Source organism: Miniopterus schreibersii, assembly GCF_964146895.1.
Source record: "Miniopterus schreibersii genome assembly, chromosome: X".
In the NCBI taxonomy this organism is placed as follows: domain Eukaryota; kingdom Metazoa; phylum Chordata; class Mammalia; order Chiroptera; family Miniopteridae; genus Miniopterus; species Miniopterus schreibersii.
Window position 1 is genome coordinate 102,368,722 of NC_138104.1, and position 17,988 is coordinate 102,386,709.

The window sequence follows — 17,988 nt, forward strand, 5'->3', positions numbered from 1 at the left end:
GCATTTTGTCAAAATTAAAAACTTCTGCTCACCAATACACCATTAAGAAAATGAAAAGGCAAGCTAGAGATTATGGCCATATTTGTAATTCATAATCTGTGACACAGTCCGTGAATGCCGATGACAAAAGGAACTGCGCTAAATCAATAATAAAAAGACAAACTACTATATTTTTAAAATGGGATTTGAAAATACACTTCACAAAAGAGTATAGATGGCCAATAAACTCATGAAAAAATAGCCAGCATCACCCTACCCAGTCTGGCTCAGTGGATAGAGCATCAGCCCTTGGACTGAAGGGTCCTGGGTTTGATTTCCACCAAGGCCACACACCTGGGTTGCAGGCTCGATCCCCGGGTGAGGATTTAAAAAACAAAACGAAGATACTCAGCATCGTCAGTCATCAGGAAATGCAAATTCAACCCACAACGACATACTACTATAAACCCAATAAAATGGTTTAAATGAGAAGATTAGCATTAACAAGTGGTAGCTAGGGTATGTAGTAACAGGAATTTTCACACGTTGTTGTGGGGGTGTAAAACGGTTTGACATATTTGGAAAAGAGTTTGACACTTTCTTATATCGTTTCCATCCTCTTACTTCTAGGTATTCCGTTCCTAGGTAGTTACCCAGAGGAAATGACAACATATGTCTACACAAAGACTTGTATATAAATGTTCATAGGAACTTTAGTCATGGCAGCCCAACTGGAAACACCCAAATTTCCATGAACGAGCGGCTAATCCAACTGTGGCATATTCATACAATGTTATATTACTCAGCAATAAAAAGGAACACACTGCTGATACATGCAACGACATGAATGACTCAGATCAGTCCACCGAGTGAACGAAACCAGATGTGAAAGAACGGATTGTATAGTTCTATCAATTTCTAGAGCAACCAAAACTTCTATAGTAAAGAAATACATTTTCATAAAAATTTTCTGTTATCTGAGAAAAGTATTTTCTTTCAGATACATTTATTGACCCTGAGCTAACTCACTGTCTGAAAACAAAGAGCTCTTGGTTTGGTCTCCTACCCATCTGAGTGTGAGAACTGACTAACCATAACCCGAGTCCCACATATTCATAGCCTGGAATAAAAAAATCGTTTCAGCAAAATGAAGTCTGCATTACACTTGACAACACTAATGTCAAAGAGAAGCTAAGGCGGTGTGAGGAAACTGTTTTGCCCTGGGCCGCCGTCCAGTTCAGGGGCTGGGCCTCGCGTCTGTCCTTTGGCCCCGCAGCCGCCGCACTGTTGAAACGGAAGATGCGGCTAATCGATTGCACCAGCTGCGCTGGAATATTGCATAGCTTGTAATCTCTGAAGCTTAAAGGAAAATCCATTTACAAAAAATTCAGAGATACATCAAAATGACAAGAGGAATAAAGTGCCTTCATTTTCAATTAATACCAGCCAGAGTCTTCGAAAGCTGTAACATCCTTACTCCCCTTTTCTTTACCTCATCTCCCATCTCCCTGTTTGATCATAAACATGTCATGGAAACGGAATTGATGGGATGTTTACAAAACAGATGTTTTCAAGGGATGTTAATAATATATTTAAACCTAACATCTACTTTTCCAAAGGGACATAAATTACTAGTGACAGAATACAAGGTACACAAGAATGCATTAAAATATATAGCACAGAGCAGACAAAATCATGGGAGATGTTGTCTGCTTGTTATTTACTGAACACCCACTATGTAAGAGAAAGTTCCCAAATTCCTCCTAAAGAATTACCATGCTTTCACACTGTTGAATTATGGACTGTTTAAAAGATCACTCAAAAAGAAAAGTATAATATTTCACTGTACTTAGAACCAACAGGGGAAGAAATAAGAATATTTAGGATGCTGTCTTCTTATGAATGAGTAAGTGAAGTTTTATATATGTGTATGTTCTGTGCATGTATGTGTGTATATATGTGTATATAGATGTGTGTGTATATATGTGTGTATGTGTGCGTGGGGGGGGAGGGGGGGGGAGACATCTTATACACGAAGTGCTTTTCCTTAACTTTGCTACAATGCAATGTGCTGTCTCCCGACGGTGAGTTCCCCGGACAGGGAACTCGGCTTTGTCACTGGTACAGAGGTCTGAGTGTTGTCGATACTTGGTTCTTCCCTATTTCTTTCGTTGCTTCTCTTCCTGGATATACCTTTGCACACCGAATACACATTTGTGACCTCTAACTTCGCCCAGCATGTGACAGCGAGGCTGCTCTCTGGGAGCCCATCCTCAGCTTCACTTTCACCGCTCTGCAAGTCAGTGGTTCTCCGTCAGGGGAGGCTCTGGGGACATCTGGCAATCTCTGGAGACAGTTTGGATTGACACAACTGGGGAAGGGATGCTACTAGCGTCTAGCTGGCAAAGCCAGGGATACCAGTAAATTTCCTACAGTGCACCCCCAGTTCCTCCCACCATGAGGAAAAACGATCCAGTCCAAAATGCCAATCGTGCTGAGACTGGGAAACCCTGCCCTAGAGTTAGGTATAACCAGCTAGGTATAACTAGGCCAACTATGTGATTAGCTCCCTGCTAAGCAATTTTATTTTGGGCTTTCAGATGCAGACGGTTGGATTCAATTCCCCAGTTTATGGCACATTTTCTTCACTGGGTTCTACAAGGCCTCATTTTGTTTTATTTATTTTCTACTCCAGTTCCTCCATACTCCATTCTAAAGTGTCTGATGTATATTTTTTGATTTGTGTATGGCCTTGTGTAGCATTTAGGGTTGCATTTGCGTATATGTATTTGGCGTTACGTGCATGGCACTGGGATCTAAACCCACATCATTGTCTTTGACTTGTTTTCACACAGCACTGATTTTAGGATGTACCCATGTTGCTGTGTGCAAATCCATTATGAGCTTTCTACTTGCTAACAGACACTCCAGCAGATGCCTTTACCGCCCTTTCCTAATAACCCTCACACTCCACAAGTGGTGCTGCTTCCAACACTTGACTACTATGGATTTCATGCTGAACATCTCTGAAATGCTCATTATATATCCGTGTGAGGATTTCCCTGAGACATATATCCAGGACAGAGATTATTCAGTGCTATTTAAGCTTTTACAACAGTTGATCCTCAAAGCAAGGATGTGAGATAGGCATCATTGTTTTCCATTGTTGAGACAGGGAAAATGAAGCTTTGGGGGATTATATAAATTGCCCAAGGTCACCCAGCAGAGCTAGAATTCAAATGTCTATATTTTCTGAAGCTTGCAACTTTCTCCTTAGAAATTAATGAGTAAATGCTGATGCAGAAAACAATGAAGAATGAAGCCCAGAGCAGAACTGATGCTGACAGGAGGGTTACATGGTGGGATGTGTGTGTGCCGGTCCTCACATTCAGTCTTCTGCCCCACCCCAGATGAGGGATGTTCCTCTCCAGGCTTTCAATATTCCCCAGGATCCTTAGGAGCAAATCTCGCAGGGACAACTGGACGCATCACAGGAAGATGAGGAGGACATGATGGCTGAGCCTCAAGCCCAAAGGAGATCCCACAAAGAAACCCAAAACCTCTCCTGTGTTTGAAGGTCTTCACCATTCATTCTCTCATTCATTTTCCATATTAATGAATCAGCCATGATGTGTACCTCTCTTGTCCAGGAAAACCCACCATTCAGGGGATTGTGTTCCTATGTGTGACTCCATCACAACCAGATGGTACCCTTGCTTGGATTGCTGTCTGAGTCATCACACCCATGAACCTCAGGGAAACCTACCAGATGGCATGACCTTAAAGGCCAGAGGGGAGGGTTGGCATCCCAGCTGGGACCTGCACTGCGCGAGAGCATGATGGAGACCCCTCCCGCCTTGACTTGTCAGATACTGATCAGTAGGGGCCCCTTACAACACAGCAGGGACAGCATGGTGGCTGAGATTCCTGCGCTTGGTTGAGCATAGCCAATGGTCCCACAGCAACACGCAAGGGTACAGGGAACCAGTGGTTAAAAAGTCATCTGGAGATGGAGAGAAGGTTGCCAACCTATCTTTATTTTCACATATCTTCCAGGTGAATCATGTGTAGAGGCTTCAAACCTAGATTTGGCTGTGACTCTTTGGACCCAGGGAGGCAACCTGGAGGAGAAGGTTAGTGGAAACAGCCCTGGCCTGGGGGTCCAAGTGTTATTATTGATCTGCTGAGCAACTGTGAGCAGCTCAGCTTCTCTGGGTCTCACTGAACTCCCCTGGGAAAGAGGGGAGGCTTCAGATTATGTTCCAATAAGCCAGTGAGGGTCCCTCAAGAGCCTCTCAGGATGGGAGCCTGGTTGGCAATAAGAGCTCCAGCACCCGCTCACTTCGACCAATTTTATACACTGACATTGTATATAAAGATCCATCCTTTTACAACAAAGCTCCAAAGCTAAAGGAAGATGCTGAAAACAACTGGTCATGATGACTTCAAAACTCTGCTTAGTGCTAGACATTCTTAGCTTCTACGGTTCATCCACTTCTCTTGACCGCAAAGCTCTGGCTCCCTCAACTTTCCCCTTTCCTACAAAACAAAGAAATTGAAGGAGTCGTGTTAGAGTGGACAGGGCCCACTTCTCCATTAGCACAATAAGCCCAGGGTCCAGGGCCCACAGTGTTTAGAGGCCTGTGAAAAATAATTTTAATTTTAATTTCTTTTAAGATCAGAAGCAAAAAAAGAATACAACAATAATGTACAGATAATAATGATTCCAGCCTGGGTTACGTTTGTCTATGCCAAAACAGCAGTAAAATTGAATTTTACTATTTTTTGTGGCAATGGAGCCCATGAAAGCAACATGGGCCCCTGTGGTGGGAAACACATGGTCTTAGGAGACGCACAGATCTGGGTTCAGAGCCCTGCTTTTCCATTATTGGCTGCCTGCCATTTAGCTTTGTGCCTCTTGGTCAGCTAAGTAGGGCCACAGAGCCCTCCAGGAGTTGTTGGGAGGCTTCAATGAGCGAGTCTATTTAGCTCCGGCTCAGCAGGTGCTGAACTATGGAGCTTCTCTTCCTCTCCCCTCTTCACACAAAAACCCCCAGCCAGATTGCACAGCAGACATTTTAGGGGGCACTTAGCCAAGATTTGTTCCTCAACCTTGCCTCTCAATTTCTAAAATCTCCTGCCAGGTAATTCAGGCCTGCTTTGTTCTGTGTGTGAGGGGTTCAACAGAAATCATATAATTGCCTTATAATGATCTCCTGCTTTTCTGCAGAAAAATCCCAATTTTGACTGAAATAAACAGGTAAACGAAGGAGCCATGTCCTGGACCTCACCCTGTCTGATTTTTATCCCCCAGAGCTGAGAAGTAGGCAGACCTGACAATAGAAACAGAAACTGACAGAATGTATGGCTTGATTGACATAAAAGATCTGTCCCTGGCAAGGTGCAAACAAATCCAGTTTTCATAGTTTAGACTGTGCTTACCTTTCAAAAACACACTTAAAATTAAAGGTGATTATTTGTTGTTTAAAAATAAGACTACAACGTTAACAAAACCATTTTAGGTTAAGAGCATACTTAAAATAAAGCAGAATTGATAGGATATTTTAAAGCTATGGGGGAGTATGAAGAACTGTCTAAAAGTGAACTAGAATTCACTTTGAAGACTGCATAATATGTGTGCATGTATTTGTGTGTGCATATAGGGAGATAGAGTAATGGGCACACACACACACTACCAGCTAAGAGGAAAGTAGGGTACAAGGGTGACTCAGGAGCCCAACCCCAACCCCAGCTGAGTCACCTGGACTAAAATGCAGCTGGGATCATGATTTATGTAAGAAAGATGCTTCCACCCCTTCTCCCAATGAGAGGGACCTCACCTGAACTCAGCTTACCATCAGCTCCCTTCATGAGACAGAAGTGTCCATAAGTTCCCATGAACTCCAAAGGCCTTGGGTCCTGGGTATTAGCATTTCTGGGCAAGTCCTGCAAATAGCTGGCAACCAAATCTAGACTTCCCAGTGCCAATCTTCGGATTATTCCACCCTTGACACAGAGGCTCTCATGCTCTCCTATAAGAATGAAAACTCATGAGGGGCAAGGTGACTCCACTAGGACATGGACCTCAGACACATATACAGCACAAAGCCCTACTTTGACACTGCTTTCTGTGGAATACTGGGAGGGTGGGGTGCCCAGGCCTCTCATCTCTTGCCAGCCCTGGTCTTATAAGTCTACCCTTTCCCTATAGGGCCTACTACCTGCCCCATACTATGTAACATAGAGTTTATCCAAAATATTTTTTAAGCTGCCATTTAAAAAAATAGTTTATTAATTTTTAGAGAGAGAAGAAGGGAGAGGGAGAGAGAAACATTGATGTGAGAGAGAAACATCTATGTGAGCGAGAAATGTCAATTGGTTGCCTCATGCATGGCACCCTGACTGGGTATCCAACCAGCAAAATTTCAGGGTGCAGGATGAGGCTCCAACCAACTGGGCTGTCCAAAGTCTTGATAAATGACCTGTGGTCAGCCAAAGGAGCCACCTGCATGACAGAGTGAGCTGAAATATTGGTGTTGATCATGTCTGGGTGGTGGGACTGTAGGCAATGGCTATTTTCTTCTTTCTACTTTTGTGACTTGGTAAATTTCCTACCTTCCTTTGAGAATGGAGGAGCAGATAGTTATTATCTATAATGAATTTGAAAGCATTTCAATAGCAGCCCCTCAAAAGAAACAACTCTACTTGGTGATTTGGTCTAGAATTAAGCACTGGTTCCTTTCAAGGTGTAATCTATAAGATAGCAATTATAAAAGAAATCTCATCTCAGCTCTCAGTTGATCACCCTAAACATTGCTAAGAAAGAAACTGGGCCATGTCTCTTTGCTTCAGAGGATGACAGTCTCTGTCACAAAAGATTCTTTCTTAGAAAATGTCTTGTTGTATCTTTACAAGGTTGCTTTCCCTCCAGGACTTTCAGAGAAAGCTATTCTTGTGAGAAATAATAAATCAAGTTAAATAAACTGTGGCCTGGAAAGGGATTTACACTTCTATTTACGAGAATGGAGAATGGCAGTAGATGAGTCAAAGTCAACTCACTTAATTCATTGTCCTAACGAGGGTGGTTATCTGGCTCCATAGCCTGTAGGAATAAAAGAAGTAAAATAGGAGAGGCTTGGACAGAGAAGGTTCTGTAGACCGCAAGGCTGGCGGCTGGGGGCGGGGGGGGGGGGGGGCAGACAGAAAGAAATGCCTGCCTGCCTCAGAGGGTAAAAAGGGGGTATTAAGAGATATTTTTAAAATAGATGCAAAAAATTTCGAATGAAGTATGTGAGGTATCGTGGGGCCAGACAGATAAAGAAAGTTGAGTTTTTTGGTTTATGACCAACACCTGGCACATAGTAAGCACTGTACAAATGTTTGTTGTATGAATATTGAATGGGTAAATAACACATATCTCTGACAGGAATGCACTGAAACGCCCACACAGATGTGCTGGTGCCAGGAGAAACTGTATTTTCTTTTTGACAAGTAATTTAGAAAAGTGTATCAGGCCCTAAAAATACCCATAACTTTGGATTCAGCAATTATATTTTTAGGACTCTGATCTAAAAAAATAATCTTAGGGGGGGAAATGGAGACATCTGTAATAGTGTCAACAATAAAAATAAAGCTAAAAAAATAATCTTAAAAACAAATCAATTTCCAATAAGGAGGAAGGGTTAAATAAACCCAGTGGACTATTACACAACCAATAGCATATGATATTCAGGAAAACCTGTAAAAATATAAGAAAATGTTCTAAATTCCTTAAATTTATCTATAAATCTATCTACCTATCTACACACACGTGTGTGTGTGTGTATACAGAAGAATATATATAGTATAATTGTAATTCTGAGTTAAAAGAATAACTATTATTTCCTAGACCAACTATACCACAGAGTAATCAAATAGTTGCTGAAGGAAAGTTTCTCTTTATAGAAGTATTCCACCTAATAAATGAAGGTTGAAAGAATTATAATATACTAAATTAGTTATCTTTGCCAGGTAACAAATTACCTCAGAACACAGAGGCCTTAAACAACAGTTTCTGTGGGTCAAGAATTCAGGAGTGGCTAAGCTAGAGGTTGACCCAGGATCTTTCAGGAGGTGCAATCGAGGTGCCAGCTGGGGCCACAGCCATCGGAAGACTTGGCTCCCAAGCTCACTCACAGGGGCATTGGCAGGAGGCCTCAGCTCCTTTCCATGCAGTGCTCATGACAGGGCTGCAGGCTTTGCTCAGTCAGCGGCTAAGAGACACATGGGCGGAGGCTGTAATGCCTCTTATGACCTCATCTCCCACAGACACGGTTTCTCCTGCTCCCAATGAATGAGCGGATCTATGCTGTGATCATCGATGGCTGCTGACATCACAATGAGGGAGAGAACCACACACGAATTGCCACTTGATGTACGTAGCAGCAGCAGCAGCTCTGAAGCAGTCTTGCCGAAAAATCTGAACTTGAATCTGATTAAGCCTCTGGATCTATTGACTAATGTACAGGAACCAGAGGGGACAAAGGAGAATGTTAAACAATTACCACGTAAACGCATCGGCAAAATCCAGACTGTGAGCAATTTTACAAGGCAAAGAACTTTAAAGTAGACAAATATAAAATACAACCTAAAATCATTCATTGTAAGAGAGAAGATAATCCTGTACACCCAATATCTTAAGAAAACATTATTGTAAAAAGTCATTTACCCGTGCAGTTAACAAATGCTTGTTGAATATCTGATATGACTAAGGCATGCAGTAATTATCCTGGACCAAAATTTTTAGAAAGGTACATTCCAAGACCCCCAGTGGATGCCTGAAACCATGGATAATCCTAAACCCTACACAGACTATGTTTTTTCCTATGTATACATACCATGTGGAAAGGATCTCCTGGTTACTCCAAGGCAAAATGATACTACAGAACCATGGAGCAATTCCCCAGTTAAGCCACTTAATTTAATGCAATTTAGAGCAGATGCCATGTTGACAAATTAGCTACAGAACAGCCAATTGTGAAAAATGGTGCTGCAGTTAGGGGCCAAGACATGGATTACTTGTCAACCTGGCCATTGTGAAGCTCAACAGGAGCAATGGGCCGCCAAAGCAAGTGACTCCAGCTGACTGGAGGCCAAGTCATGATTCTAGAAAGTCCTTATCAAAAAGCACATGATTACCATTAATTCCTAGGTATTATCTGTGTAATTCTGTCTTAAATAATTCCATATTTTAAGGAGACCAAAAGAAGCTCAAGTGCTCTTTGGTTGACTTGGTCAAGATACATGACTAACTTGTCAAGACTGAGAACAGTTTGCATCACACCACCCTTTTTGCATATCCTGACAGTAGACTAATTTTGTGGTTCATCACAGGGAAAGATTAGATCTGGTTCAGTTAGATATAGAAAATCTGGGAACCAGAAAAATATCCTTGGGAAAAGTCTATCTTTCTTAAATTATTGTTTATGGTGAGACATTAAAGATAAAATAAGCAGTTTACAAGTATTGAACAGTCCATCGGAAGAATAATTTCTCAAAAATCTATGTGAACTGTCCACAGAAAGCATGCAGATATTTCTATTAAGGCAGCCAGGCTGAAAAGTGAATGGCACGTTGTAAAGTGTTCATTTTCCACCTGCCAAGGCCCAGATCCTTATGAGGTAGCAATTTACACAGTCATCTAGGAAATCGCAATGAAATAACTGTCATTTCTAAGACTTCCAAAAACTCATTACTGGCACTTATAAACCACTCTGTGCCTTTTAGAAAATATAGAAAAATGGGTATAGTCATCCCCCCTTATCCACAGGGGATACGTTCCAAGACTCCCAGTGGATGCTTGAAACCATGGATGGTACCGAACCCTATATATGTTATGTTTTCTCCTATATGTACACACCTATGATAAAGTTTAATTTATAAATGAGGCACAGTGAGAGATTAACAACAATACCTAATGATAAAGTAGAACAATTATAACAATACACTATAAGAGAAGTTATGTGAACGCAGCCTCTGTCTCTCTCTGTAGTCACCTTTCCACTTAAAGGAAGCACTTTCTGGCTTCTCTGTGGCATATCCGAATTGTCAGTGTCACTACTCTTGTGTTTTGGAGCCATTATTAAGTAAAATAAGGGTGACTTCAACATAAGCACTGTCATGAGGCAGTTGATCTGATAACACAGATGGCTACTGAGTGATTAATGTAAGGGGAGCATGGATACCCGGACAAAGGGATGAGTCCCATCCTGGGTGGAACAGCGCTGGACGGTGTGAGATTCCATCACAGTCCACACAACAGTGCATAATTTAAAATGTGAATTGTTGATTTCTGGAATTTTCCATTTAATATTTTCATAGCACAGTTGACCGCAGGTAACTGAGACAGCAGGGAGTAAAACGGAGGGTGAGGGGGTCTACTGCGTTCTGTTTCACAGTGGCCCCTTGACGGCCTTCTCAAACCTTGCATCACCAACATCAGCCATCAGCCTCACAAACATATTTAATGCCTCAATTTCGGTGTCTCTAAAGAAGGTATTTCAACAGATGGTGGGAAAGGAAATAGGACAAAAATCAGTCGAGACGGTTCTGAAAGGAAGCTTAGAGAAACAACCCAACACGTGGTAACTTCGTATGTATAAAAAAAGTGCCAGTCAGCTGGCTGGTGGATGAAATGAAATAAAATCTTGCATCTCTGTGGATTGCTTTTCCTCAGGGAAGCAGAAATGAGGAACAGCCCCTCCCAGACTCAGGGTGAGTGCTCAGGGGTGAAGGGAAGCCTCCTGAAATGAAAAGAAAATACAAAGGAAGTGTCCATTCGAAAGGGCCTAAGAGGAAGGAAGGCCAACTCACTTCCACACAAAGGTGTTAGAAATGGACTCTTTATCTTTATTTCACTTTTGAGGCAGTTCCTGGAGAGACTCACGGCGGGCTCAGGAGCGGAGGGAGGGACGTTCTGGGGCAGGAGCAGCAGGAGCAGGCAGCGGGTGCTATTCTATGACGGGTCCATTTTCCATCTGAAGCACCTCAGGGCTGTCTCCTTGAAGCCACCGAACAAATGCCCAGTGCCCTTTTAATCAGACGTGAGCTGTCCGGACGGGGATCCCAAGGGAAGCTAGATGACCCCTTCCCACTTACAAAGCAGGCACCCGGTAGAAGGGCCTCCCAGCAGGGCGGGGTTCTCACTCCCTCCCCGGGGCGCACAGGACCCGGCCTGAAGCTCCGCCCCCTGTGGCCCGCGGCAGTGGGGTGGGGGTGGGGGTGACAGCCTGAACCAGGTGGCCGGCTGGAAAATGTGACCTTGGGACAACAAAAGGCAACCTTTTCACACCGGCTCCTGCAGACCGGTGGTGCCAGGCCTGGCGGCAGCAAGAGCTTTTCTATTCTCGTGTCTCATTCGCAGGTAGAAGCTAAAATATGTTAACTATGGATGAAGCTGCAGTGCCTGCCTGCGAGCTGTAAAGGGCAATGGCACGACCAAAACTTTGAAAACATTCATGTACTGTACACGATTGCATACTCTTCAGCTTCCCTGTTTTAATTTCCAAAAGAAATACTTCTCTTTGGATTTAATGCACACCATAATGCAGCAATGAGAAGAACGGTAGATTTGATTTATATAATGCACATACATAAAAACAGATGAAAAGAAGTATCTTTGGTGCTGAGGATGGAAATTGTTTTCCCTGGGATCTCTTGTGCTTTTAAATGGTATGCATACTGATGAAAATCTTTCCATAGTTACCACCCACCTATGGACATGTGTGGATGTACAAAACCCCAGCAAACTATGACCTTATAAGGCACTAATGTATCACGGATGAAATACGAGATGTTCAGGGTTCACAGAAAAGTGCAGAGGTAAAAAAAAGTGGTGAAGAGGATTTTGAAATCATGACTTTTCTTCTTCATTCTTAAGAACCTAAGAACTCAAATATTTGGAATTGTAGGAACACACAGCTAGTAAATGTATTTTAAAAATAGAAACTAGCCCACTGTTTGCCTTTTGCTTACCAAGCAGGACTTCACATGATCAAATATCCTTTCTCTGAGGGCATGAACTGAGTTTCTAGAACCTAAAAGGCAATGGTAAGCAAGTGGGGAGAAAGGATGTCTCTCCACACAGTGCTCTGAAGTAGTGACACATTCCACATGTGGTGCTGGATGATGCTAATGGCATGGAGAGACGCTAATGATACAAAGTAACAGGTACAAGGTCACCATGCTCATTATTATATTAACTTTAGTTTCAGATCGTTCATGTGGGGATTATTAGAATCTGGAAACTCCTTCCTAGAATTAATTCTAAGTCCCTTTAGAATGCAGGAAAAGTAATTTCTCTAGACTAGGGGAGCCAAATACAGCCCACAGAACAAACCCTGTCCACCACCTGATTTTTTGAAAAGAAAGTCGTGTAAGAACCCAGCCCTGTCTGTTCATTTACATACATATATTGTCTCTGGCTGCTTCATCTATAATGGGGCAGTTCAGGGCTTACAACGGAGACTGGACGGCCCACAAAGCCTAAATTATTTATTATCTGGCTCTTTACCAGCCAATGCACTAGACATTTAATTATTTATCCTCACTGTCTCTGTGGCACAATAAATATCAGCGATGTAAAATTTCAATATCTGGTGTGTTATTTCCCTGAATGTAATTAATGGCATTTCCATTGCGTTTTGGTGGATCATCTCTGCAAATACAGCTGCCGACGAGGCCTGCCCTGGCTATGCGCGTTCTCTCCGTCCCGAATGAGATCGGTTTCTCTCCCCTGCACCTGGCGTAGCCCTGGGACTATCTTTGACAGCAGAATATGGCAGCTTTCGCTTTGCTCTGGGCCACCTGAGTCAGCACGTGCAAAGTCTGTCTCCCCTGGCGGACAGAGGCCCCGCCAGTCCCCACACAGAGCAGCCACCCAGCTGTGGTGACAGTCTTGAGTGAAGCTGTCCTGGATGCCCCTCCCCAGTAGCCCCAAACAAGAGCGTGCGGTGACCGTCCAGCTCAGTGTATGCAGCACACAGGGCATGCAAAGAAATCCTTGTTTAAAGCCACCAATCTCTGTCGTTACCCAGCAATAAACGAACTCAAGGGTCTGATGTTCCACTTAGTATTTAAAAACTTCAGGATATTTATAATAGTTCTAAAGGAAGCCAGCTCCAGCATCTTCTTTTACATCTTAAAAGCGAGAAACAGTATCCTGTTCAATGGCGGTGCGAGCAGGCAGGAGGGAAAGGCCCCTAAGCTACAGGGGACACTGGGAGGCTCCTGGAGACAGTGCAATCGCCTGGAGCAGCGGGAAGCGCAGTGGGGGGGCTCAGAGTCCCATCTTTGAAGAAAGCATTTCTTCTGCTTCTCTGTCTTATTACACAAAACAGGTCAGGAGAAAGAAAGGCGACAGAGACCAAAGAGATAGCTGTTGGATCTAAGCAAGCGTGCCGGCGAGAGGCAACTGGCAAGTGACTAGTGCTAAAGGGATCAAAGCTGCTCACTGCTCCCGGGAAAAAGAGGGGGCGGCGGAGAGGGAGGCGACGGCGGAGACATCGGTGCGGGCCGGGGAATAAGCGCCCCGGGAGCCACAGAAGCGGGGAGCAGGGGGTCAGGTTTCCCACGGCGCCGAGAGGGGCTCCGGCGAACACTTTCAATCTCAAAGGACAGAGGGACTTCACTCACCACTGGCACACAGCTGCCTCAAACAGGGCACTAGAAGGAAAAACTCAAAATGGTTATGGCAGCTAGGTATGGCCGCGGCCTAGCGGGCGGCTCTGTCCCTTCTTTTCAATTGTGCCCAGATGTGTCTACACCTTTTAGGTTTTAACTTGGTTTTTTTGGGGGGGGGCTGGAAATTTTTGTACCTTGTGATTTGCAGAGAAATGGAGATTGGTTGTTTAATAATATTAATACTACACCTAATAATAATTAATAATCCCCTTAACATTTTTAGAAAATGTTTTTTAAGTCTAAGTAGGACGAAGAAAATAAAGCATAAACATAGATTAGAAAACAGAAAAATATAACATTATTTAGAAATCCAAGAGCAAATTTCTTGTAAAAACACACACACACATAAAAGTGATCACCTTTGACAAATATAATCAATAAAAAAAGGAGGGAAATGCCTCCTAAATAAACTATGAGTGTTAAAATGGACCTAACAGCAGCTACTGAAAATGTAAAAACTAGGCAGGCACGATTGTAATAAATGCGAAGAGCTAGATCAAGTTGGGCCAATTTTATCTGCAAAGGACTGGCTCCTGCCTATTTCAGGCTCCGTCGCAAACCCCTCCATCTCCGCTGGCCCTTGGGAACCACTGAATTCCAGAGTTAAAGGTAAAAATCGGTAAAAGACAACCGTGAGTTCATGAAGGACAACAAGTGAGTGGGCCAGGGCTTTCTAGAAGCATTTGCACACAAAACCAGGGAGAGGGTCAGCCCGAGGACGCCTCTGGACGGCGGCCTGGCAGATGCACGAAGAGCCCCGGGAGTGCTGTTGACGGTGAGTGTAGATACCAGCGAAGGAGGGGGCGCTGCCGCCCGGCTGCCGTGCGCCCCGGGCTCCGCAGGGCCCCGGGAGCTGAGGCTCCGCCCAGGAGGCCGCCCTGGAGGCGGCGGCCGCGCCCCGGCGTCCTCTCCAGTGCCCTCTGCTGGCAGCCCCGGGCGCGAGCGACTCCCCTTCCAGAGAAACAGCGGGCGGGGAGCGCGGGGGGGAGCCACCAGCGCCTTCGAACTTCTCCATAAAGCTTCGCTCCAGGGCCCAAGCATCCTGGAATCTCCCAACCAGAGCCTCGGTTCCCAATTTCCTGAAGGACATCCCTGAAAAACTAGTGCACCAGGCGTTCCCTGGAGAGCGCCTTCTGGATCACGCAAAAGTTTATGTAGTTCGTCAATATTATTATTCTATTACTCATTTTAATCCTGACTTTGTGATTGGTCTGGCTTGGGAGCTTTAAGGACAAGAATGTAGTTTTCCAATAGTTTTATTTGTCCTCATTTTTCTCTACAAAATGTTTGATAGAGTCTCACTTCTACAAGCCAGCAATTCGTACGGCCAGTTGTAAGGATTTTAAACAAGAGCAGCTGCATTACAGAGCATGGATAATGTGACCCGACATAAATTGAAAAACCTCAGGCAGCTTTCAAAGATGCTTACACACCGAAAGCACTGCGGTGATGCTGACATCACACTAGATCAGCTGGTCTGGACTGAACCCAAGGGGCAAAGGGCACACACAATTTTCTGAGAACAGTTATTCCGAGGACAGTCTTCTTGTACTAATTCACTGTTGAGGGGGGACATGTATAACCTAAGAACATTTCGCTACTTACTGCTTAGCCAACAAGAGTGATTTTCTCCTGTTTACAGAGAGAATATTGTTTGACCTAACCTTGATCATACCACGAATGGTGTATTTATCATATGATGTCTTGGCAGGTTTTTAAATTGACCAAAAGAACTGGTTTGCCTTATTGAATAATAAACCTGAGACACCCCACCCCACCGAAATTACTGAATGAGGTGCATTTGCCCTGTTCAACACTATATGTAACATTCCTCGGATGACCAATCAATTCCTTTCCATAATGTCATTAAAAGTTATCCTGGAAACCAATTAGTGAGCAAAGTAGCAGGCCATCACCACTTCGCCTGCTTTTTACCTGTAAATTTGTTAATTTTTTATTTTTGTAATTTCTTTGAAACCACCAAATAACAATTCCCAATACTGCATAAAAACGCTTGGGTGGGGGGTGATGTGAGATGAGGTAACATGGGATGTTTCAAAATGATCTCAAGTTTTCATCCAGTTTTTCTTTACTTTTAGCTCCCTGTGTTATAAATCTGACCCATAAGGCGACAGCCCTGAAACTTAACACCCAGGAACTCTTACAAAGCCAGGTCCCTGTCTAATGGGGTAACTTTAGACTCTAGAAAATGTGAAAAGCATGCGTCTGCCCATCCAGCAATTCTGGGTGTATGACCTAGAGAGAGACTGGCATTTGGATACAAGGAACTATGTACAAGGGCTGTTTTGCAGCACTGTTAGTAAAAGGAAGCAATCTGAACGTCCGACAATGGTAAAGGAATTAATACAGGGTGTTACATCCACGTGATAGGCTCTTATACAGCAGTTAAAAGGATTGAACTAAATGTGTATATGTAAAAACAAACTGATGTACTTATGTATGTGTACATAACATATGCATGTATCATATATATCATTCTTTTTAAAACGTTGGCTGGGCGTGCGTGGCTCAGCGGTTAAGAGTCGACCTAGGATCCAGGCGATCAGGGTTCGATTCCCGGTCAGGGCACATGCCCGGGTTGCGGGCTGCAGCCAATCAATGACTCTCTCATCATTGATGTTTCTCTCTCTCTCTCTCCCTCTCCTTTCCTCTCTCTGAAGTCAATAAAGATATATTTAAAAACAACAACAACAACAAAAAAACACTGGCTGGGAATAAATCTTACAAAATAATAATAGTTGTTAATTTTATTATGGAAATGTATTTATTTCTGTTCTCCTTTCTTGTGTTCTGCAAACTCTAAATTTCTTACTAAATAAAACAAACGTGCTAGCTACAAGATCCCAAAGATACGTGGCTGTCTCTATCCGTTTTCTTTCTTGTTATGTGAGAAGGAGCAGGTACATGTCCCTTGGTTAGCTGATGGCTTCTGAACATTTTAGAATTTCAGCAGTTTCAGCCCAGGCAATGGAGTCTGAAACCTGGGCATGTGCCCTGACCGGGAATTGAACCTCGATCTCCTGGATCACAGGTCGAAGCTCAACCACTTAGACACACTGGCCAGGCTAGAAACACTTTTCAATCTGTCTACCCTACGATGGCTTCTTATGGACCATCAAATTAACAAAGGGTTTCAATGCAATGACTGGTTAAGTTTTATGTGCTACAGAATATAAAAGGTAAGATGAGCTATCATATATCAAAAGAAAACCTTACTAGGTTTTCCCTCCAACAGAGCACTTTTAGTTCTCAGGCTTTGTTTTCTGTACTGCCAAACACATTTAAACAGCGCTCGTCCTCTGACACTAATAGGTGTGTTTCTATACAGCTCACAGATCCTCTCGCCCCAAATGATTTTCTGGATAACGAACACCTAATAGAGGCTGACGACCTGAAATTGTCTCGAAAGGCACCTTTACAATAGCAAAGATAGAGCAGTAAAGAAAACTGCAGGCTGCTGTAATTTACCTGGTGCCAGAGCAGATCTCCAGAATGACTTATTAAATCATTCCACTGCGGGTTGTAAACCCGAGTGAGAATGGTAGAAATCAATAGGAAAACACAGTCGAGCACTTTACTACCTATAGTGTTTCATGACCTTCTGAAAGGATTAAGACTGATGTTGCAAAGTGCTAAAACATGATTTATAGATGAACTATGATTTGCATTATTTTTAATTCATGTTATTTTTGCTGTCACTAACCTCTGTTTATTAACCTTTTATTGCTTATATCATAATATCGGTACATACTTATTCCCATGTCCCAAAGTGCAGAAGAATTTGGAAGTCTAAGAAGTTTGAAACTCCATCAACTCCATGTCTGCACACAAAGGAAACTGTATGAAGGCGCAGCACTGGGTTCTCTGACCTTCAGAAGTGTGAACTCAGTGCAGTGAGAAGGGGACCTTGGCCAGCCTTGGGCGGTGATGCACGAAAGAAGCCATGCCCGAATATTGGATCAAACAGTCTTTTAAGGTCTCAAAACTGGGTTTTCATGGTGTATTTTTCTTGAGTTTTAGCCATCGCCAATACCGTTTTAACTGACATATAATTCACATACCATAAAATTCACCTTAAAAGTGTATAATTCAGTAGTTTTTAGTATAAGATTCTAATACGCAAGTGACTGAAATATTATTTTCAATACACGTTTACGTGATTTAAAAAGAAAACACTAACAATGAAATGTGACACTTAAGTGCAGGTGTGGCAGTTTACGAGCATAACAATTTAAAAACTGACAAAAAGAGGGTGACATAATTTTTATA